Consider the following 24371-nt stretch of genomic DNA (forward strand, 5'->3'; position numbering starts at 1 on the left):
ATGTCAATTACAACTCAATAAAAGTGGGGGAAAATGAGGAATAAGTTTAGAGAATGGGAAACAGAACTTGGTCCCATTAGGAAGGTATAATACATATGCACTCAAATATTCATAGGTGTTTTGGTTTGATTGAATCTAAAGCATTTCATTTAGAATGAGATTCTTTCCACTTCTTCTTAATTGAGTTCTACTTCAAGCAGTGAACATTAGACATCACAGAAGAATTAAAGCATACTGACCATTGAAAATACTACTCAGGTTTTCCTCTCTTTGGAATTAGGATGATAATCAGAGAGATGAACGATAATTATTTGCACTGTGGTCTATTTATGACAAAGAAGCAGAAGTAGTAAACACTTCTTTTTGCCTCCAAAATTTGTCTAGACCTCATTGTTGTAAAGCATACTACATTTTTCCTCCCATACGACACAATGGTATTATTGGAGGCTGAAATGTTGAGCCAAGATCATTTTGAAATCTAACACAGAAATGATGAAGAAAAAGATATAAAGACAAAGATAAAAGCTACAATAATAACAAAACCTCCTCACTCAGTTTAAAAACTAAGATTAATATTCTGTAAACCAAAGAAATTTAGAGCTAAATTATGTTCATTTAATCTCCTCATTCTTGGAGGTAAAGACATTAACCTGGGTTATACAGTGACTTAGTTTAAGGGAAGGAACTGATATTCAGATGCAAGTCTCCTGAATCACAGCCCTGAGCTCTGTCCATGGAACCCACCGATTTGCTTTAGAGAGAAGGGAGCATGAACTGACCGTATTCACTGATTTTACAAGGAACTACTCTATTGCATCTTAAAGTGTATATTAACATTCACAAAAATACTTCTAAAATAACCTTTACCTGCCTTGACCTAATACATTTCTGTAAGAAGCATTAATTCCATATTCAGTTACTAATAATTTTTGGTTTTCAGAATGTTAGAAGCACTTTTGAGGGTGCTGGTTTGGATGACACTAGCTCGCTTAAAAGACCTGTCCATGAAATAAACAATCTCTTCTTTAATCTCTTGATAAATGATTCCTTTCGCGCTTTTTAAGCAATTAAAATTCATGCCATTAATAGTTATTTTCATAAATTGTCATTCCACTGTCTTTTAGAGGAATATTTGAGGGGCTGGGAGCCAAGAAATGTGTTATCTGCTTGGGGTTTGGGGAAGTCATGGAAACTTTATGGATCTCAGCTTCCTCATGAAAACAAGAGGACAAAAATGATCTCTATTTCTCTAAACCTCACTTATTTTTAATTATAGGGGTTGGAAAGTAAGAATCTCTAGAGACTTCTTTCATTTGTAACTATCATTTTTTTCTTCCCTTCCCTTTTCATTTTTATACTCATTAATAAGCAGAAGGATCTGTGAAATGACATAGGGTGGGGATGAGCTAAAGTAACTTATAATAATTTTGTATGTCTTATTTTTTAGTATCACCTCATGGACTGCTTCTTTTTCTTTCCTAAGCTTACTCTCCACTTGAGCTTTCTTTCAGAAAGTAGGCAATTCTAGATTAGTAAAAACATTTTTCATCATACTGCTTTTGATGAGCAGCACGGTGTAATGACAAAAGATGAAGAATTGGGAATGCCTTTTTGAAATGTATGGTTTCATTCTAAGCTAATTTCAGAGCAACTCTTTATTTTCTTCTTTTATTGGTACTAAACTTTTACTCTTTTTCTTTTTGTTAACTCTTAGTCACATTTCCTTCCCTGCTTTTGTTGTATAGGTGATTCTTATTTTCCAAGCTACTTTGATCTTATTTTCAATTATAGAAACCAATAAATGTCTTAACTATGACAATAGTACTCTTAACCAATAAAAATTCTATCCACGTTATACCAAATAAGCAGAAATATTTTGCTCTAAACAAACTAAATAGCCATGTCAAATATACTACTCCATAGTGTTAACAGAGCTTCCAAAGCTCCTATAAATCATAAGTGTTAGAAAATATTTGAGCAAATGCTTAGAGTTATATAAATTTAAGTTATAATTCATTATAACAGGTAGGGTTACTTATAATCTTATCAAATCTTCTATTCTGGCATTATGTTAAAACATTCAGCCAAAATTCCCAAACACCATTTATGAGCATTGTGTGTGTGTGTGTGTGTGTGTGTGCGTGTGTGTGTACGCACGTGTGCATGTGTGTGTGTAAGGGACTTCAATTAGTTGACATTATACACCTACCATTGATGACTCAAAGAGTATGCCCACATCAGATGTTATCTAAGATATGAATTCAACGTCAATATTATATTTAATCTCATAAAATCAACAGTTTATACCTCAAGGGGAGGGCTGGATAGTCAGCTGTTTTTATTTACAATGAAAATTGAACATTAACTAGCCACACGGGAATATGGTAGACAATAATCCATTGTTGAACATTAGTCTTAGAATTTATCTAATTTATTGATTGAACAAAATGAGGTCTCTAACTCAATTCAAGAGCTTGGCATTTTATATTTTTTATTTTGAAGAAACATTTGATTGACAATAAATTTCAAAGGAGTCTATTAAAGTTGAGCAAAGTTGGTCAGATACTAAAAGATATCAAGACATACCTTCAGTTTAATGTGGTTCAACCTCTCTTCCTAAAATGAAACAATAACCAGTGAACTTCTTAAAATAGGGTTGGTGTATGTGTGTGTGTGTGTGTGTGTGTGTGTGTGTGTGTGTGTGTATGTAACAAGTTTGATAACATTTTTAAAAGGTTGCATTAATTAACTCTTTGGCTATGTGGCATCCAAATTAGATGCTGCTTCAAGTAATTTTGAATAAAAATGACCCAAAAAGTGGATCGTTTACACTTACACACACACACACATTGGTTTTGCAAAACCAATGTGTGTGTGTGTGTAAAATGGTGTCATAAATTTTATCTAGTAAAATTCTACAGGATATACTTAGCTTTTAAAATTGCCTTTTTAATATTATTAGAAGAAAGGAATGAATTGGCTGTAGTGTTGCTTTAGTTTCTAAGGAAAAACTTGCCATTATTCGGCTATAGCTGACACTTTGAATGTCAATGTGGATATCGGCTCATATTTTGCAAGTGTTTGACTATTATTTGAGGGCAAAATTAGAAAATGGTAAATTTTATCTTACATCATTTTATTTATGGTTGCAGCAAGCTTTTGACATTAGTGTAATTTTTGTGCTAATCCTCCATACCTTCAATGGCCTTTACAAATGTCATTTTTGCCTCTATGTATTTTTTAAAGTTAGAAGTTTGGATCCTAGGAAGAGCTTCAAGAAACAGGACAGACTCTTCTAGGACCATCTCACAGGGCTAATAACCTTGAAAACTTGAAAGCAGCAACACAAAGCACATGGTAGTACTCCAGCAATTTTGTCCAACCCCTGTACCCATTTCCAGGTTTTATAAGGAAACCCTGGTTTCTCAGTACCTTCCCCCCAATTAAATTGACCAGAAAATATACTTTTCCTCTCCTGGCTCCTAGATTGCAAACTCATAAATGAAGTCAAGCTGTTGATATTATGCTTACATTCTCCACAGTAATGTTATCAATTTAAAAATGGAGCAGTATCTACTCTGTGTTCTAGCTCCTTACATAAACAGTTCATTCCATATACATCGAAGGATTATTAATAACAATGTTTTATTTTTCTATTCCCTCTGTAGTTTTAACTAGCTATACAGCTATTTACTTCCTTCCCTTTACCTGTGTACTATTTTAAAGTCTTAATTCAACTGAGGAAGCAGCTCTGTTTCATGGAGTAAGTAAAGTGACTCATGAATAACATTTACTTCCTGAGGACTATTAAAAGGCTAAAGAGAAGCCACATACAAACACTCTAGAAACATCTATTCAAATGGACTGAAGTTGTTTTATACTTTGACATTTTTTTTTACATGGGAAACAAGTACAATATGACAAATCTTGGAAATTAGGAGAACATTTTAGTTCTAACACTTACAGTGATTAGTATGTATTTGGAATATCACATGAAATTAAAAATGAAAACAAGCCAAAGGGTTAAATTATTATAATTACTGCACTTGTATTTTTTATGGCATTGTAGGAAAGGCTGTCACTCTGATAGCATCCAGCAGCTTAAACTTGCATAAGTCATGTCACCTCTCTAGGACTTATTTAATTCACTTGGACCAAATGACTCATAAGGTTTGTTCCAGATCTAAAAACACTGTGGTTCTGTATTATTGGTAGGGAATACTTTAACAAAGCTCAGATCGACAAACGCTGACAAACTATACATACTTCAAATTCAAAGACATGACGTAACTTCGCTGGGAGAGGGGGCTGGGTGAGCAGTTGTAGAAGGAGAAACAAAGTAGAAGATATACTTTTGGGGAGGTGAGCAACCAGTTTGAAATGAAAGGGAGATTTCTGTGTGGGTAGTTATAGCAACCTTACAGTAGCAATAACAGCAGGTTGTTAAAGGCTCTGAACACTAAAATAGGAAGTTTAGATTTGGTTTGTATACAACAGAGATAAGATGAGACATGGAGTAAAATAAGGAGGACTGGAGACTCTCCAATGGGGTAACAGCATCAATCATAACAATGGGTAAATTTATTAAGCATTTAATGCAGGCCTTGTAGAAAGGGAACTATACACTATAATCAAGTAAAATTTTTTTCATGTATACAAGTACAATATTTGAAAATCAGTTAATGCAATCCACATCAAAAGGCTAGAGAAGAAGAATCATATGATCAAATAGAAAGATAAAAAGCATTTAACAAAATCCTATACCCATATACGATAAAACTTCTCACCAAACTAGGAATAGAAGGGAATTTCCCCAATTTCATAAATAATGTCTACAAAAACTCTATGGTTAAATTCTTAGTAATGGTAAGAAACTAGAAGTATTCTCCCTAAAGCCAAGAATGAGGCAAGAATGTCCCCTCTCAACACTCCTTTCAACATCATACTGAAGTCCTGACTAATACGATAAGACAAAAGAAAGAAAGAAAAGGTATACACAAAACAAGTGTTGGCGAGGCTGTGGAGAAAAGAGAACCCTTGTGCATTGTTGCTAGGATGGCAAATTGGTACAGCCACTATGGAAAACAGTTCAGAGGTTCCTCAAAAAATCAAAACTAGTCTATGACCATGCTACCCTGAACAAGCCCTATCCTATTTGATCTTGAAAGCTAAGCAGGGTCAGGCCTGGTTAGTACTTGGATGGGAGACCACCTAGGAAGACCAGGTGCTGTAGGTGTAAAAAAATAAGGGATTGTAAGCCGACAAGGTCCTTGCAATTTGAGAGGTCAACCAAGGGTTGCCTCACAAAAAAAAAAAAAAAAATTTAAAACTAGAACTACCTTATGACCTAGCAATTCCACTTCTGGATATTTATCCAAAGAAAACCAAAACACTAATTCAAAACGATACATGGAACCCTATGTTCACTGCAGTGCTATTTACAATAGCCAAGATATGGAAGCAACCTAAGTGTCCATCAATAAACAATTGGATAAAGAAGATGTGGTACATAAATACAATGAAATACTATTACTCAGCCTTAAAATAAAATAAAAAAAAGAAATAAATCTTACCATTTGCAACAACATGGATGGGCTTAGAGGGTATTAATGCGAAGTGAAATAAGTCAGGCAGAGAGAGAAAAATAGCATATAATTCCACTTATATATGGAATCTAAAAAACAAAATAAGTGAACAAACAAAATGAAAACAGGCACATAGATACAGAGAAGAAGCTGGTGACTGACAGATGGGAGGAGGGTTAGGGGGCTGGGTAAAAAAGGTGAATGGATTAAGAAGTACAAATTGGTAGTTATAAAATAGTTACAGGGATATTAAGTACATGGGGGAAATGAGGGAAAAAAAGAAGAGAAAAGAAAAAAAGGGGAAAAAAAGAAAAGAAATGACAGGTATACAGATTGGGAAGGAAGAAATAAAACTTTCTTTGTACAGATAAAATCCCCCCAAATCGATGACAACAACAACAACAACAAACAACAACAACAACAATAAAACCCTCTTGATACTAATAAGTGATTGTAACAAGTTTGCAGGCTACAAGGTTAAAAATGTAAATATAGAAATTCAATTGCTTTCCTACATACAAGCAATGAGCAATTGGAATTTGCCATTAAAAACACAACATTATATTAATTTCAAAAAAAGAGAAATACTTAGATATAAATCTAACTATATATGAGGAAAACTACAACATTCTAATAAAAGAAAACTTAAAAAGATCTAAATAAATCAAAAGGCATTCCATGTTCATGTATAGGAAGATGTGACGATGACAGTTCTTCCCAATTTGGTCTACAGAGTCAAAGCAATCCCAGTCAAAATATCACCATGTTAATTTGTGGATGTCAACAAAATAAATCTAAAGCGTATATAAAAAGGTAAAGAGCTAGAAACGCCAATAAAATATTGAAGAGCAAAATCATGGAAATGACATTACTCAACTTCAAGACTTACTATGATGCTATATTGATCAAGATAGTGTCGTACTGGAAAAAGAATAGATAAATAGATCAAAGGTACAAAATAGAGCCCAGAAATAGACCCACACAAATATGGTTAACTGGTCTGTGACAAATGAGCAAAGGCAATCCAGTGGAAACGGTGCTAGAACAAGTGAAAATCCATAGGCAAAAAAAAAAAAAAAGAATCCAGACACAGACCTTACAACTTCCATAAAAATTAACTCAAAACAAATTATAGACTAAATGTAAAATACAAAAACAAAATTCCAGAAGGTGACAGAGAAGAAAATGCAGGTACCTAGAAGTTGGCAATATATTTTTAGACACCACAACAAAAGCATAATTGTGAAAGAAAAAACTGGTAAGTTGGAGTTCATTGAAATAAAAAAAACTTCTGCTCTGTTAAAGACAATGTTAAGAGAATGAAAAGATAAGCCATGTACTATGAGAAAATATTTGCAAATGTTTCCCTGAGAAAATGAACTATATCCAAAACATGCAAAGAAAAATTTTAATTCAAAAATAAAAAAACTCATTTAAAAAGAGGGAAAATGATCTGAACAGGCACTTCCTGAAGATCTACGGATGACAAAAAAAAAAAAAACATATGAAAAGATGCTCAACATCATTTGTCATTAGTGAACTTCAGTGAGATATCATTAGATACCGACTAGAAATGGCTAAATTCTAAAGCACTGACAAAACCAAATGCTGACAAGGATGTGGAGCAACAGGAACTCTCATTCATTGCTTGCAGGGAAGCAGAATGGTACAGCTACTTTAGAAGAAAGTTTGATAGTTTTTCACAAAGCTAAATATAGTACTATATTAACATATGATTTAGCAATCACTCTCCTACATATTTACCTAAATGATTGGAAAACATGTCCACGTAAAAACTTGCACACAGATGTTTATAGTAGTTTTATTCATAATTGCCCAAACTCAGAGGCAACAAAGATGTCCTTCAGTAGGTGAATGAATAAACTGTGGTACATTCATACAATGAAATACTATGCCAAAATAAGAAGAAATGAGCTATCAAACCATCGAAAGACATGAAGGAGCCTTACTAAGTGAAAGAAGACAATCTGATAGGGTAAATACTACATGATTCCAACTATATGACATTCTGGAAAAGGCAATACTATGGAGAGAGTAAAAAGCTCAGTGTTGCTAGGGCTTCCAAAAGAGGAGGCTGGGGATCAATAGAAGCACAGGGGATTTTTAGGGTGGTGAGACTGTTATTAAGTAACAATAATGTATTAATGTTCATCGGTTGTAACAAATATACCACACCAATGCAAGATGTTAATAATAGGGGAATATGGGTATGGAGTTGGGTAGAGGGAGTATAAGGAGTTCTCTGTCCTTTTAGTTCGATTTTTCTATAACCCTAAAACTGCTCTAAGAAATAAAGTCTATGAAATAAAAATATTAAAATCGACCTAATCTAAAACAAATCTCTCTCTGTTTTTTTTTTTTTGTCTGTGGCATACGTATGAGGATAAATGAATAACATCATCAGAAAAGTGTGGCAGCAGCCAGAAAGATCCAAGGGGAAGCAAGCATACAACAGATAGAATTCTTCTTTACTACTCTTCTGCTTCCAATATTGCCCCTTCAATCCACACTGATGCCAGAATAACCCTGCTATAAGACAATGTGAACATGTCACTTTACTGCTTAAACTTCCTTGAGAAAACCCACGGGCTGGCTGCAAGATAAAATTTAAACTCCTTGGTATGTAAGGTCCATAAGTCTGACAGATTTGATGCCTCTGTGCACCTTGAAGCTTTTCATCCCATTCAAGAAGTTTTGCAAGAACAGGAAAGTCCTTCTCTGGCCTTGTGAACTGCTGCTCATTCTTTGAATATCAGTTAGGGATTTCTCTTCCTGATCAAGCCTTCAGAGCTTTGCAGGCAGCTTTATGATTCTTTTTCCTGTGCTCCAGTTGACCCTGGTACATAGCTCCAATAAGACAAATACCACACTGTGACATAATTGTTCACCTGCATATCTGGATCCTCATTTGACCCAAGTTCCTTTAGGGGACCACTATGTTGTATCTGTCTTTATATACCTAGTATCTGTCTGGCACAGAGTCTAGTATATAGTAGGTGCTGAATAAATGCTTGTTGAATAAACACCAGGCACTGAATATTTAAGCTCTGATTCACAGCAGCCTCTATGGTAATATCCTCTAGCTAGTATTTTAACAGTTCACACTTCTCTAATTAATTCTCACTTGTATATATATTGAACTTTTGATTATACACAAGAGGATTATCCCCATTGTACCTTAGACTAGCAAATCTTACCTTTTACCTTACTTCTAACTTCTAACTTTTTCGATTCTTTGCATTTGCCAACTTGATGACTGTACTACATGGAAGGATGTTTAGGAATAAAACAAGAGCAGCTGTACACTCCTAAAGTAATCATATATTAGAAAACAATTTTCAATTTCAGAGTGCTAGTAAAGATAAAAAATAAATACTTTGATTTCGGGCACAGTTTTCTTTGTTTTGTTTTATGTTTCCCTAAGAATGTTACATGAAACTATTTTTTAATGTCATTTACATTAAACTCTTGAGCTACTGACAGTGCCTTAGATTCTTCTGAAGGCCCCTGGTAGTGATTCTTCTTTTAAATTTAAAAGCCTAATAAACCCAGATTTTCAAAAGTAGCTAATATTGGGTTGAGGGCCAAACAATATAATGATGCAGAGCTACTTGCATTATTCCTGGAGCTATTTGATTTTGACAAGCCCACATTTGGTAATTAACATGAGAATGCCCCCTTGGGCCGTTCTCCTGTTAGCTAAAATATCTTATAAATTACTGTAATAAAAGGGAAAAAAGGAACATGCTGCCTGTCAATGTTTCAACTTATCTAGCAAGAGGAGGAGACAAAGCCCTGATCTGGAAACATACAGATGCTAAATGGGAGCGTAAATTTTACTGTCTGACCCAACATGAGAGTCACCTATTCCATGGTGGGACATACACACAGCATTGACCGAGTTCCCAAAGCAAGAGGTGCGTTGGTCCTTTTGAATAGGTAATATTTTTGTTTCATAATCATGCTTAGTAAGTGATATCACATCATCTATTAAATGCCAGGTCAGTGGACACAGCATCTGTAATTGAAGAAGCAGCTTCATATATTCCCTTTTAAGGTCTCTTGGCAGAGTTTAATAAATAATGCCATCTACCAATGATGTAAAATACAGTCTAATTTATTGTACTAATCTAGATAAATGTATTAAGATGGCCATAATATAGATTCTATGTGCATTTGTGGTTAGGAGTCAAATGTCTCTTCACCACTTCTGTTTGCTCCCATCTGGCTACGCACTTGTAATCAGCCAAAGGAATTGCAAGTAGACAAGTGATCAGGTTTTATAGTTTATTTTCTTGAGGCTAGGATTTAGCAATGATGTAATTCTAATTCTGGCAAAGAGAAATAACAATCTTAGAATTGACTTTTAAAATTCCTCTAGTCCACATTTTTTTTCCTGTTTCATCCATATATAAATTTTCAACCTATTATAGACATAGAGGCCACCAAAATATAATATGACACAAGCAATACATTTTTCATCAGTAATGGAGACCACTGTGTGTCTAAACAGATCTATATTGCTATACTCTGAATATTTGGTAATCGGATAATGGTATACGCAATCAATGTATCTAAAAAAAAAAAAAACACAACCTTTATTTTTCTCACCCTACAATTTTACCTATTGTCACCTAACCAACTTTTATTATCATTGATTTATTTTCATCAGACACATTAACCATATTATTTCGAGTCGGCAGCAGCCGCTGATTGAACAGAAGTTTTCTATGTTCTATTACTTAGGGTACTTTTTTATACTTCAGTTAAAGACCTGAGGGCCTCAATGGGTATAAAATGTAGACTTATTGATAAAAATTCTAAGCCTCCAATAGTAGATAGCTCAAAAATAGCTGTGTTTAATCCACAGCAGACATCATTTGCTACTACTGCTGAATTTTAACAGGAACAGATCCAAAATCATGTCAGTGTTCCCATTTTTGTGCCACAGAGTAATGACATTTAATCAGGAATATTACTACACTCTTTCGGTGACAGCTGAGACACAAAACCAGCCAGCTGATGTTGGTGGCCCATAAGCAGCAACCACAAACAGCAAGCTGCCTTACCTTGTGTGTATCATCAGAGGGAACTTTATAGAGAAAGGCTTGCATATAGACTACAAATGACATCCATGATATTTCCCAAAGACTTCTGGAGCCATCCTAGTTTCCATCTATCCCTGTGGCCAAAGAAAACTTAAGGAAGAAACTATACTAGATCTTTTAATACAATGGTGCTGCACTTGCCAGGTGTGAGGCAATATGAGGTTTGCAGAATACAACTGCCATAGCTCCTGCTTAGTTAGATCGATGGCCTATAATTACCTGAGAATTACTTGGACACAAATCAATGGTGTATTACGTCCCATTCATAATGAGCAGGGTAACTTTTGTCTGGTCTGGGAACGTCATGATAAAGACAATATCCCCATCTGTTTACTATGCCTAGCTCTGCCTGCCCAAGCTGAAACTGATTCAGCCCAGAAAGACTGAGGATGTGGGAAGAGGGCTTCAAACAGAAAGGGAGTGGGGCTGTGTGCATTCTAACTCTGAAAACAGCCTTCAGTTCAGTAGTTGCAGGTTTTCATTCAACCCAATCTGCACTAAAATTGACATCTTCGAGATAAAAGGCTTCGCATTCCATTAGATGTCTTCGGCTTGGCCAGCCTCCTCCCCCGGCCACGCCCCAAGGGAACAAGCCACATTTTGATGACATCCATCAAGCTCACAATTCCAGCTCAACAGTTTGCAGCAATTTCTCCATCTTACAGCTATCATTGAAAGAGGAGTGGGGGGGAGATCCATGCAAGTGGTAGGAAGGGGTGTTTGGTGCTATTTGAAACACTGAACGTGCAGCCCCGTAACTAAGCTGCTACAAACACACCACTCTATCCTGTAATACTTCTTAAAAGTAAAGGAAGAGAGCTGGAGTCCTGCTGGATTTCCCTTAGCAACCTGACAGGAGCCCACAAGGTCAGCTAGCAGGAAGCGTAGAAAATTATACAGTGGGGAATTATCAGCTAAATTATTTCACTATACTCAGGATTTTTACTGTTCTTCCCAAGACAGTGGCCTCTTGCTACTCAGATTATAAACATGAATAAAAGGACAAGAATGACAAAAGGGGAAAGGAGAGGAAAACATTTTAAATAGCTTATTTATATATATATATATATATATATATATATATATATATATATATATATATATATATATAGCTTTTTTATTTGTTTTGATGCAACTCCTTGAGGCTACTGCTCAGGGATCCAATCTGCTTGTTTTCTTTCTCTGGCTATGATGCTTCTGATCCTTTTTGTTTGGGGTGCAAGGACAATGGGGGTTGGGCCAGAGACTGCCTCATGATCGGGTTTGCTATACAAGCTACAGCAGCAGGAGCAAGCATGATTTATCAATTAACAGGTAATGAAAAAAATTCTTTGCAATTAAAGATATGATTTTGCTCAAACAGGAAGCGGCACCATACAACTGTGTACCCCTCTGAGGAATACTCAGCTCCTGTCACTAATGTGGAACACAGCTAATTTTAACAGAGTGTGTGTGGGCCCCTTGGGGGACTCCATGTTGATGAAGGAATATACAGTAGGGAACCCCCAGAGGAACTAGCTGATTGGAGAGCCCCAGGAAAGGTGTAGGGAAATTACATTTCCTGTTTCTTAGGAGAGTTATTAAAGGGAAAGGCAGCTTTAATCACTGAAAGACCAGTTGCTGTATTATTTTTGATTTATACACCAAAACAATACCCTTTATTCCTTGGTTGCTTTTTAATATATATGTCAGCTTAGTCAATATTATATTTCACTATAACATAAAAACAACTATAGGATCTTGTTAAAAATGTGAAGGGTTTTGAAAGATTATACAAGATAAAATATATTATTGCTACTCAACCAAAAAGCAGAGAAAATTAAAGTAGACAGATAGAAATTTTCCTTTTTTTTTTTTACCTTTCACGTAAATCAACAAGATTTTTTTTTAAAAGTAATGAACCATGAATTTCCTAATGATATAAAAAAAAAATAGTAGGGTTCTCAGTATTTCCTTTTTCTGGATATACAATTTCCATAGAAAGAAGATTCTCATTTCTATGTGGTAAATGTAGAAAGGAGAGAGTAATTCATTAAGATTATGTTTATGTCCATTTGTTTAAAATATTTCTATATAGTCAATATGTTACAATAATTTAATAAACTTTGAAGATGAAGGAATCTTCAGATCACCTAGTTCAACCTTTTCATCTTCAGGTAAGAAAACGAAGAGGGAGAGAGGCTAAGTGTTAACAACATAACAACGACTATGATAAATCCAACATTGGTTGGGTAATTACTCTGTTGGGCACTGCTCTGAGTTCTTTGCATACATTATTTTATTTTATTCTCACAAAAGCTCTCTGAGGAATTATCATTATTATCAATTATCCCTATTATTATTTTCATCAAAGGAGAAACTCAGGTTTAGAGAGGGTGAGTGACTTACCCACGGCCATACCAGAGAAGGGCAGAGGCAGGATGTAGGACAGTTTTGACTTTAGATTCTGTGTCCTTAACTATCAGATATCCTTTCTCTTCTGTCCCACACTGACTACAGGGACATGCGCACTAGAGCCCAGATCCCTTGATTTCAGGTCTAACAGTAAAAAAGAAAACTATCTGATATGTATTAGGTTATGATGAAATGCTCTCTGCAACCAATAGATCACTCCACAATGTTAAATTTCAAGTAGAAAGTCTCAATATCAATTCTAACTGTGAAACCAAACAGAACAGCACATGTGCAGGTCAGTGAGGTCTAGGAATGTGGTTGTTGGACTGAGAGGGATGTGAATGAATTTGGAGAAAATTAGGCAGGGAGGCCCGGCTTCCACTGCTGTGACCTCTGACCTTCCAGAAGGATCTTCATCTTCCCTCTGACTCCCAGGTTAAGTCTCCTCACATCGTGGTCCAGTCCAAACCTAATTACATTTATAAAAACAAACGTTCCATTTATGGTCCTTTTTAAATTTAATTGAAAGACTGTGTCTTCCTAAAACAGCCAAAATCTATAACCATCTTCAAAAACATCCACACTGAAAACTGCTTGCCAAAGCAGTACTAAAGAACAGCAACGGTGTGTGGCATGAGTACAAACGGCTTTTCTTTTAAAACACAAACCAAAAAAAAATTATAGGCTAGCAACTGTAAGTGATAGAGTAGGCATCTTTAAACCCTGCCCCCCAGCATTACCTCGGGCAAAGGTTTCCTCTTCTGTTGGAATTGGAACATTTGGAAACAGGCTGTCCCTGTAAGCTTTGTTCTCGTTTCTTGGGAGGATTCCTCTGACAGTTCCTAACTGCATTATCAGGATTTGTCTTGCTCGTAATGGCCAATTCATTTGTATTACCACATTTAGACCTTACACTAAGCAGATAGTCACAGGTAAGAAGAGTGGTCCCACAATTTCATTGGAACTGACTGTTCTGACTGGCTCAGAGGAACATACCAGCAGGAAATCAAGTCTTCCATTTCGGTTTCTTCATCCCTTTACAGACAGACATACGGACAGTGTGCATGTGAACTTGCACACACCCCATGAACCCCAGCAGTACGCCTCAACCACATTGGGGAAGAACTTAGACAAACATCGAGCCCAATTTTTCATTAAACAGTTGAGGAACTGAGTCTGGGAGAGGATAAGAGATCTCCCACGTGTTCGTTATAAGTGGCAAAGCGGGTCGATCCTGAGGACATCTGACCCCAAATCCACTGTCCTTTACACAGCATTATTTCACTAAAAGCATAAAAAAATCCTTCTCCATTAATGGAAGTGTTCAGGATTCTCCTTTCTATGAGCCCTTGTTTAGCGACTCCATTTTACAACTGATCAGTTTCTCAGGCCTTTCTTCCACACGGACATCCTCATCCACTGGTGGAGGGCTCCACTGCTGGAATCCGACACAAAACAGTGTCAAGGACTTCCTGGGAGGCCGAGGTAACAGTGTCCTAGCCTTTCTCATGTGGTTCACGTGATGGTCCAGCTGGGGGGATGACACCTCTCGGGGATTCATCTCTGCTCTGAAAACAACTGAGTACATTAAAGATATCTAACTGAGTGCAATAAAGATATCTGTCAGCATCTATAAACGTAGAGTTTCAGAGACCTCAACACATTCCAAAGAATTTGTGAAGGAAAATAAACATTAGAAAGTTATTTCGAGGTTCGAAATCTGAAAAGAAAAAGATAACCCTGAGTCCTATTCTAATTTTTATAGGTGCACTTTGTACCTATCTTTCAGTAGATGAGAGAGGTGGCACACGAGAAACGGATCATTAAACAGTAGTGTGAAACCAGGGAAATTAACCAGCTGCTGTGAAAGCCACCTCTCTCATTCTCTGAGAAAAAGTAGAGGGTGGGGGCGGGGAGGAGAGGGCATAGGCAAAGCAGGAGTAAAGGAGCTGATTGCACAGATAAGAAGTCTGAGGACTGTCTGTAAGCTAATGAATGAAAAATGTTTGATGAAAGACTAATAGTTGCGTGTGAAAGAGCTTCCATACTTTGAAATTATAAAAATTTTGTCCTAGAAGGGCCTTAAAGATAATTTTATTCAATGCCTTCATTGAATATAACAAGAAACTGAGGAACTGAGGTTGAGAAAAGAGAACTGACTTGACCTCATGTCCAAGCAAGTTGGTGGCAAGAGACTGGCCTCCTCTCGCACGGTATCCACTAATCCACATTGCCTAGCCATCTAACTGGCCAAAAGGCACTACAAAGCCCTTTTCAGTCAGGCAAGGAAGTACAGTGTACAATATGGTTGGGTTTTGGCTGTATATTTTTCTGAAAAGAGGAGGCAACCTCCCTTCTCTCTCAGGAGGAATCTGTATGACTATCTAGGTTCTTAAGTGAGCATTCCATGTGCCTCTACCAAACCAGAAATATAAAAAATACCAGTAGTCCTTAAGAGCAAAGGATTCTGGCAAAAGGTTACGCACAAAAAAATCAACATGGGGAAGCTGTCCCATAGACTACAGTGTCGTACAGTCCAGAACCTTTGGGAAAATGGAGGCATGAGAAAAATGGAGGCGGAACTACCATTTTTTGAGTGCTTTCGTTACTGGTCTTACTTCATTTGGTTTTCACACAACCCTTTCTCAGATGAGGCCAGAAATATTAAGTGACCTGCCTATTACACAGAGAGTCAATACTCTAGACTGAGTGTGCTCCAGAGTCCAAGATTTTTCTATGTGACCATGTTTCTTTTCTTTCTACTTACAAGTGCTTTGGGTAAGCAAAACTAGGTCTTTGGGTGACCTAGTTTTGGGTGACTTGGGGTGACTACGGTATCAGCTCATAACTTATGTCTTATTTGCTTCGTCAAATCATACATTCCAAATCTCTATCTGTTCTAGAAGGAAATGAAAAGGCAGTCTCTTCTTAACTTCCCTTTCTGATCCTACCCTGATACTTGGAAGAACAAAAAGGATAGCAGCCAACATGAAGGAAAGTAACATCTCTCGGCTAAGACGGCTGTGCCAAAGAAAGAGATAAAGCAGGAACAAAGTAACAAATTATATTGTCAGAGCAAATGTGAACTTTTTGATTGGGGATGACATTTATTTTAAGTGTGCAGTGACGGCAGGGAATCTGTCAGGATAAGACGTGGCAGAGGTTTCAGCGTTTGTTAAGAGTGTCGTGGGAATTTAGCTAAAACTGTTAAAACTGACACCATTGGCTTTTGTTAACACATTAAGCATGGGAAAAGTGCCAGTCAGCATATCCTCCATAGCATCAGTTCAGTTAAATCATCTGGAAGATGCATAAAACTGGGGGAGATAATAATGGCTACATTTTTCAACACATGGGGAGACAGAGGGGAGAAGGCTAGTGCCATTTTGATAAGAATAACAAATGATTCCTTTAAGACAGAACTCCCAACAAGGCAAAGGGGGTGGGAGGGCATTTTTATCGACTCTGCTATATTCCTAAAGACGTGTTAGTGTAGGAAACAAAATTCACATGCTACCGCGTGATGCCAAGATTCTTAGGAGAAAATTACCCTTGATACACACACAGATGCACACACATGGAAGTAAAACTGAAGACCTGTCTCAAACATTCTGCTTTAAAATAGACTCAATTATTACTTCAGAGTTAGGCTAAGTGAGAAAAAGCAGAAATTCAGATGTTTACCCAGCGAGATGAACTAAATCAAATGCAAAGGCACTCTTGCTTCTCTACAAAATCTTCAAAGGAGCCCAATAAGCTGAACCTTGCCTTGACCCGATTCCTCTTAAGAAGCAGATCAAAAGAAAAGAAAATTGAAAGCTTGACAATGACATGTGCTTCCAGCAATTAAATGGGTACGAGCTCTTGGTGACCACAATAACATTATATTGAAATGGCGGCCTAAGCTTCTTTGGATAAATGTTTTGATTGGAGTTGAAGAATTTCGTTCTCAGCACCCTCTGACTAGTAAATGAAAAATTACATGTTTGTGTCACAAAAAGACTTAAGGAAAAAGTTTGCTGTTTATGCTTGAAGAGCACAAAAGATATTGTGGTGCTTGCCAAACTATGCTAGAAAATGCAACGCCTTTTAACAGAAAGCTATCAGTGTGCTTTGCAGGACCTTGGGAAATGAAATATTTCTTCAAAGTTAGGAAATCCCCTGGGAGCCATTTTCCCTGAGGGCACAGAAAACTGAAATCCTGTCCGAGGGTCCCCTCACTGGCTCCAGGACTAAAGAAAAGCCTTCGATTTGGCAAGACACTATGAAGCAAATGACTTACTGCCCTTTGGCAGAGATTGAACCCTGTGTGTACCTCTACCGCAGGATTTACACTCTTTGTAGTCTGCAGAGGCTCAGAGTTTACTGGTCATCTGACTTGGGATTTTCTGGTCAGCTTCCAGGAGAGTGTTTATTGTCCATAGGTTAGGGTGCGTTTAATTTAAAGCCTCTCTGCCTCTTTGGTTATCTGTAAATGATTACTCTGTGCTCAGATTTTTCAGCAATAGATTCTAATGAATATAAATAAAATAAGCCCTCGTTTTCCAATTATAGTGCCATGACCCTCTCTAAAACAACATCACCACTGACTATAGGTGACCAGTGTAACTTTCCAGCATTCCATGTGTTAGGAAGTTTTTGCTCATTTGCGTCTGTCTGGCTGAGCTGATAAAATACAGACACAAAATTAAGGGCAAAAACATAGAAATTTGCTGCCAAGAACTGTCCTTCTATTAGGCAAACATCATCTTGTGTTGCTTAAAACACTAAGCATTTTTCCTAAAGGGCTGCTTCTATTCATCCTCCCCCATAACACCAAAAAGAGAACATATGGAAGAATGAGCTTAGACCAAAAGGATCTTTTTTTTTTTTTCTTTTGGCTATAGGAGCAGAGCAGTCACACAGGCACAGCACCTCATCAAATAAACCAGACTGACACGGTTCTGACTTTACCAACCTAATTTCCTAGATCTTTCAAGTCTTCTCATCCATCTCTGGCTAACTCACCAGGCACAGCATCTAGGTTATTCAGACACATTACTACTGATTTTTAAAATTAATTTAAAAAAAAAAAAAAAAGATCAAGTAATTGCCATAGCGGTGTCCAAATTCAGAAAATATTTCTCATCCCCAAGTAAAACTGATTGAAATAAAGTCATTGGAACTGGCCTCATTATTGGCAGCCTTCAATGGAATAATAGCTAACTAACACATGACTTAATTCTTAATCCTTCTTTCCTCACTGCCTACCTCGAGAGTTTTGGGGACTTCTTTTTTGCAGACAAGAAGCACAACGCTCTCATGGAACAGATGTGGCTTGCAAGTCTTAGACTGGAACTTTGAGACAGCAAGATCCAGAAGAAAGAAAAAAATAGAGGCAATTGATCACAAAACTGCCATCTATTTTAACTAATGCATGGATACATGGGTTGTTTCCTAGATTTTCATAGATATTTTATAGTAGCTTTTCTTTTACAAATTATATATAAGTTTTTAGTATCTAAGAAAGGTAGAAGCATTCTTTAACTCTTATTTTGCAATAGTTTCTATTAGTTCTGGAAATAAAATTCAGGAGACAGTTGCTTAAGAGATTCTTATTTTACATGTGTCCTTTAGTTTAGTTTTTAAAAGCAATTCTAATTAACTATTCTAATAGGTTATGGTAATTTAGTTCCAAAGTTATTAATCTGCCTACAAACAAAATTACACCTGTTAAAGATGTGCACATTGTTATTAATAGATATGCAAATATACTTGGTATTGACCTTCCCTTAACACAAACTATCATGACTAGAATAAGCACTGATGTCTCACAAAACTTCAAAATGACAGATTTAGTGTTAGCACATACTCTACATTATATTTTCCACACTTTGGGTCCTCTTCTTTCAGCATTCCCAACACTTAACAGAGTAGGTTTTCCCCAAAGCTAGTTTCCTATCAAATATCATATCCATGCTTTGTGACATCACAGAAACTTCCCTAATAACAATGAAATCCTAAACAAATTTATTATCATGTCGAGTTGATAATAAAAAATGAAGTCAGTCATAATTACCAAGAAGCAAAAGTCTTGTTTTTCAGGAAAATACTTTTGCCTTCTGGAATAAAGAGATGAAAAATCAAGAAAAGATAAAACGTGGCTAAAAGGTAATGAGATGGATTTTCTTGTGTATCTTGTAAACTGACTCTGAGAACAATTAAATCAAAACAATTAAAATCAGTGTTGCTTAGAATAAGTTGATAGCCTTCAGTGGTGACTATATGAAGAATAACCTTCATTATTACTTATAAGTACCCTCATTTCAAAATTAAAAGTAACATGAAATATGTAGTATTTAAAAATTTCTTTAAAAAGTTTTAAGATACCTTGCTAAATAACAAAAAACTGAAATTTCTATTATTTTATATATTTTTATTATTTAAGAACTTTAAAAAAGGAAAAGAAATATTTTCTGCCCCCAGTGGGAAGGACCAATAGATACTAAAAGTTTCTACAACTCTCTATAATAAATTCAACCACTGAATTTCACATGACAGGAAGAAATAGAAACATTTTATGAAGCAATTGTTCAATATGTCCTTTTACTAAGTGATGCAATCAGTTATACCAATAAGACAGTAAATATTTTCACTAGTACATGAAACCACCTTTTGGCTGGTTTATAATTACAAGAAGGATGCTAACTGAATCCCTTGCTTTGTTTCAATATCCCTTGTTAGTACCATAGACCTCTCTGCCTCTCTTGTTTTTCTCAAAAGCAATTTAGAAAATGCTTGTATTTTAGACAAAAGGAGAACATTTGGTGAAAGAAAATTCATCATTAGGTATCTAGAGGTTTGTTAATAGAAAAGGCAACTCCCACAGTGTATCCTAGTGCTCAAGCCAGACACACATGCTCAGGACCAGCAAGCTGCCTTCACAGTGGGCCAAAAGTCATTATCATAATTTTATATTACATAGACTACATTGAAAATTTAATATATCCCAGCAAAAAGAGACAAAAGACATTTTGCATAATGCTTCTGTGAGCGCTCTCTCTCTTGCTACTCTTTTAGCCACCCCATGCAGATAATCACACCAGGAAAAAGAAGTTCATTACCTAAGCCAAATCAAAATTAGGCTTTTCTTTTTGATAGGGAACTTCATTAGTAAGCCCTGTCTTATACAGCTGGGAGATTTGATGAATCTATCTTAGAGTAATAATTCAGTACAATCAGCCACCATTTTAAGTTTTATATCTTTATTAAGGAAAGTAGAAATACACAAACTGGATACACATAGATAGATCTTTAAAGATGTTGCATCAAGATGCTAACTAAAATCACTTTTGGATATTTAAAACATTGTGGAGTGATAGAAGAAACCCAGGTAAGAAGAAATGCAACTCTTTGCTGCCTAGCTACCCATGATTAAGGCTTTCAAGGGGAAAAATAAATCAAAGAAGGCAAAGCTGAAACACTTGAAGTTGAGGAAAGCGGATATTTATTGAAACTATTCAAATGAAAACATCTTCAAAATTTAAAGTTAGCCTTTGATTAACAAGAAAACACAGGAGGAAAGAGTCATTTTAGAATTCTTCTTAAGATAAAGGCTAAAGATCTATTGTCCCTACACACTGCCCAAGAAAATATCCACTGCAGTGCTGAGTCCCCATTTATATCATACAAAACTCAGTTATCCCACAGACATGGAACAAAGAGCTCCATTCTCCCCTTTGTGTGACCCACATATGTAAGTAAGTACACCAGCATGCAAGAGCTCTGCTGGCTGCAGACGATTGTTTGTGGAACTCCTCCAAGATTGCACCCTTTCATGCTGAAAAATCCTATCTCTGGGGCCCTGGTTGTGGACATAGTTTTCCACACTGTGCTTGAAGCTAACCCTGACTTTTGTAATAAGACTGAAGCTTCAATATCATGCAGGGCTTCTTTGGCCATTGTCCATTATGCTTTTTCTTAACCATACGAAACCAGCTCTCTTTTAAGAGAAATATCAGTCTCACTTCGCCAAGTCTCCCTCCTCTTATTGGTGTTCATGAATCTACCCAAATACCTACATCAATATTATTGAAAGAATGAGTCATGAATTTCTCAGGGTTAAGATTTTTAAAACAGAGAAGATGTTTCTAGGCCTCTTTGGTATTATCAATCTACAATTTTTAACCTGGATAGTGGGGAAAGCTTATGGTAAAAGTATAACAACAAAAAGCAAAAACAAAAACAAATCTCTTCTCCCTGGTATTAGATATCACTTCACCCATATTTAAATGGTAGGAGTGCTCAAGAGACAAATTCCACTTGACTTAAGCTTGAATCAGTCACTGAGCATAAATGGCCCAAATGACAAATCCTGACTTCCAATACTGTAATCCTCAACAGCTTCTTTTTGAGAAAGGACAAAGAGTTTAAGGAGTTCTTGGTTTAAAAGTTTAAAAGATTAAAACTTTCCCACATTTACAACTATTTAAAACTCACTCCCAGAGATTTCAGAAACACAAGTAGCACTGTAAATTCTAGCTTCCTCATAGGTTGAATTTAACTTTTTCAGATTAATAACATGGTTCATCTTATTCCTTTCTAATGTTTAATCTTCTTCTGAAAATTCTACAGTTCTTCCGAAAACTGCACAGTTTACATACCATTTGCTGCTATGGACAGAAGTAGAAAGTAGAAATGAAACATTTCAAGATATAACAACATGGGAAAACTTTAGAAAGGGAGATGATTACAATAGTTCTCATTTATAAAGTCTTAACTGAGTACCAGTTCTGATAGTAAATGCCCCTCCCCCCTTAAAATAACCCTATCGGAATAACCCTATCTATTAGTTTCTACTATTATTCCTACTTTGTGAATTAGGATACTGAGTCTTTGAGAGGTTCGGTAACTTGCTCCAGGTCACACAGCTGGCAAGCAGAGAGGCTTGGATTTATACTCATCATCTGACTCCAGTGCCCATTTCCCTAATCGCCATGTTCTCCAACCCTCTCAAGCAAGCTATGAACAATAAGTGACTCCAGGGGGAAAAAAAGGTGCTTAATTCTCATAGTTGTCATATAAGTCATTCGTGAAAATGCCATTCTAGGTGTCCTTTGGGGCCAGGAGATAAAAAAAAAAAAAAAAAAGCATTTAGATATAAAGAAAATAGGCAGGGTGTTCTATAGAAAACTTGAAAAAAAATCTAGACGGAGAAATATATGAAATATGGGCATATTTTATACCTTGATTTTGGTTTCTTTAGAAAAAAAACAATTTGTCACTCTATTATGTGGTTTTATAAAAAACACCTTTATTAAATAACCAATTTTCACTTTTATAACCCTTGCTACTTGGCCAGCTTAATCATAACTAATACTTTTTATACCATGTCATTCTCTAATTCTCCCTTCTCTAACCAAAAAAAATGGATAGATCAAAGCCCAGTTCAAGTCCTCTTTCCTCTTTGCTGACTCAGTGATATAATATTGTACTGTTCTTAGAGTCTCTAAAATTTATCCTTCTCATATGACTTTTTATCCATGTTACATTACATTGTGATCATCTCTGTATATTTATGTCTCGCCCTCCACTTGCAACCAGACTCTATACTCCTGATGGCAGAAGCCGTATCTTATGTGTTTATAAGTGAGAAACAAAACAAAACTGGATGCTCAAAGATTACCTACACATCACATATAAGACACATAACCATAATTCTTTCTGCTTTGGCTTCCTCCTTTCTGAATCTTTAGAGAATACAGAGCAGGGCAAATATTCTAAAATCTGAGATTTTTAAAGATACCAATACATACCAGTGCACAGTTAACAAGACAACTGCAAAGACAGCCATCAACAAATGCCAAACAACCGACAAATCCCAATAACAAGAGCGAACACAGCAATAACATCAACAATTGACAAAACAAGTGAAAACAAGGGTCTTGAGGTTTATCTTTTATATTAAGGTTTAATAACATTGTTTAAAGAGGCATTTTTACATATTGTAGAAGAAAGTTGTTGGCCATGAAACCAATCAATATCAGCCTGAAAGGAACCAAATATATGTACAGTTATATATATATTTTTAAATTTCCCTCACATTCAATTGCAATTTAGTCCAAGTTCAGGAAATCCAGTTCAGCTATTTACTTTTTCAGCAGATTTCCACACGTTATTAGAAGTACACAGTTAACCAGGTTTCATGCAGTAGACAAAATGGCATTGTGGGATTACATTAGTTCGACAGCTGCTTTATGACTATAGCTTCCAGACCAATTTATTTAATATTGATCTTTAAACAAACATCAGTACAAATAAATTTGAGCACTCCAGTCCCGAGATTTTATATCTATAAAAGAGGCCTATATTCAGAGAAGCAGGGCTGCTTGTATTTCTGCCTTTGATTCTGTTTTCTTTGATCCTACCAGGTATCAAATACATCAATGACAAATTAAAACAAATCCATCTTTAGATAACACTCTGTTTATAATCTTTGGTGCAGAAAAAGAATTTTTCTATCAATAACTTCCAGCAAGCGTTTTAACTGATCTTTTCATTGCTTTATTCTGCCTACTACTACAAAAGGCAGTGCTGCCCTGTCCTGACTTGAGCAGCCTACCTGGCTCTACCTGGAATATCTGCTAGGAAGGGCTGAGTTCCATTCCCCCATCTCCATGTAGCTTGCTCTCTTTAACAATTCTAAGCCAGTGCCAGGGACACACCAAGATCCAGCTGCCCCCTACTGAGAATATTGCTGCACAAAGCTAGGGTTCAGGAGGCCAATCTCAAGACTTTTACAGGACTACAGTTGACCATTTGGAGGAGGGGACAGCTGGGTGCTAAATATAAATGGGAAAAAAGACTTAGATAGGGAAATAGATAATGAATCCTGGGATTAAACACTCGATTCAATTAGGCAGGCAAATATGAATGTGAGGCATAAATGGACCCAACATAATTATTTGCACAGGACTATTTATGTCCTTCTTAGTTATCCTGATTGAGTACAGATAGGAGGCTCACCAGGGGATGGATATTCCTGTGGTCTAGAATTGGGATGAAGTTCAGAGTTTTTGGTCACAATTCATTCATGTCTGCCATCTGTTTTATGTTCACTGAGGTTTACGGATTTTTCAAAGAAATGAAGTTTCTCTTCTGTTCTTTTCTCTCCCTCCTTCCTCTTCCTCTCCACCCTTTCCTTCCTTATTTTCTTTTAAATAAAAATATTCTGGAAACAGAGTATGTCAATGGAAAAGTCTTTATGAGTTTTAAAAATCCCTTC

General features: G+C 36.2%; 1 protein-coding gene and 1 pseudogene across 4 annotated transcripts in view; one reads left to right on the top strand and one right to left on the bottom strand.

The window, feature by feature from the left end:
• The window catches only part of ZNF521 (zinc finger protein 521), a 263268-nt gene that overhangs the window by 57640 nt on the left and 181257 nt on the right, over positions 1–24371 (bottom strand). The gene's annotated exons all lie outside the window — the stretch shown is intronic.
• LOC118610336 lies at positions 5118–5236 on the top strand (annotated as a pseudogene).

This window comes from Rousettus aegyptiacus, unplaced genomic scaffold, assembly GCF_014176215.1.
Source record: "Rousettus aegyptiacus isolate mRouAeg1 unplaced genomic scaffold, mRouAeg1.p scaffold_m13_p_12, whole genome shotgun sequence".
Lineage (NCBI taxonomy): Eukaryota > Metazoa > Chordata > Mammalia > Chiroptera > Pteropodidae > Rousettus > Rousettus aegyptiacus.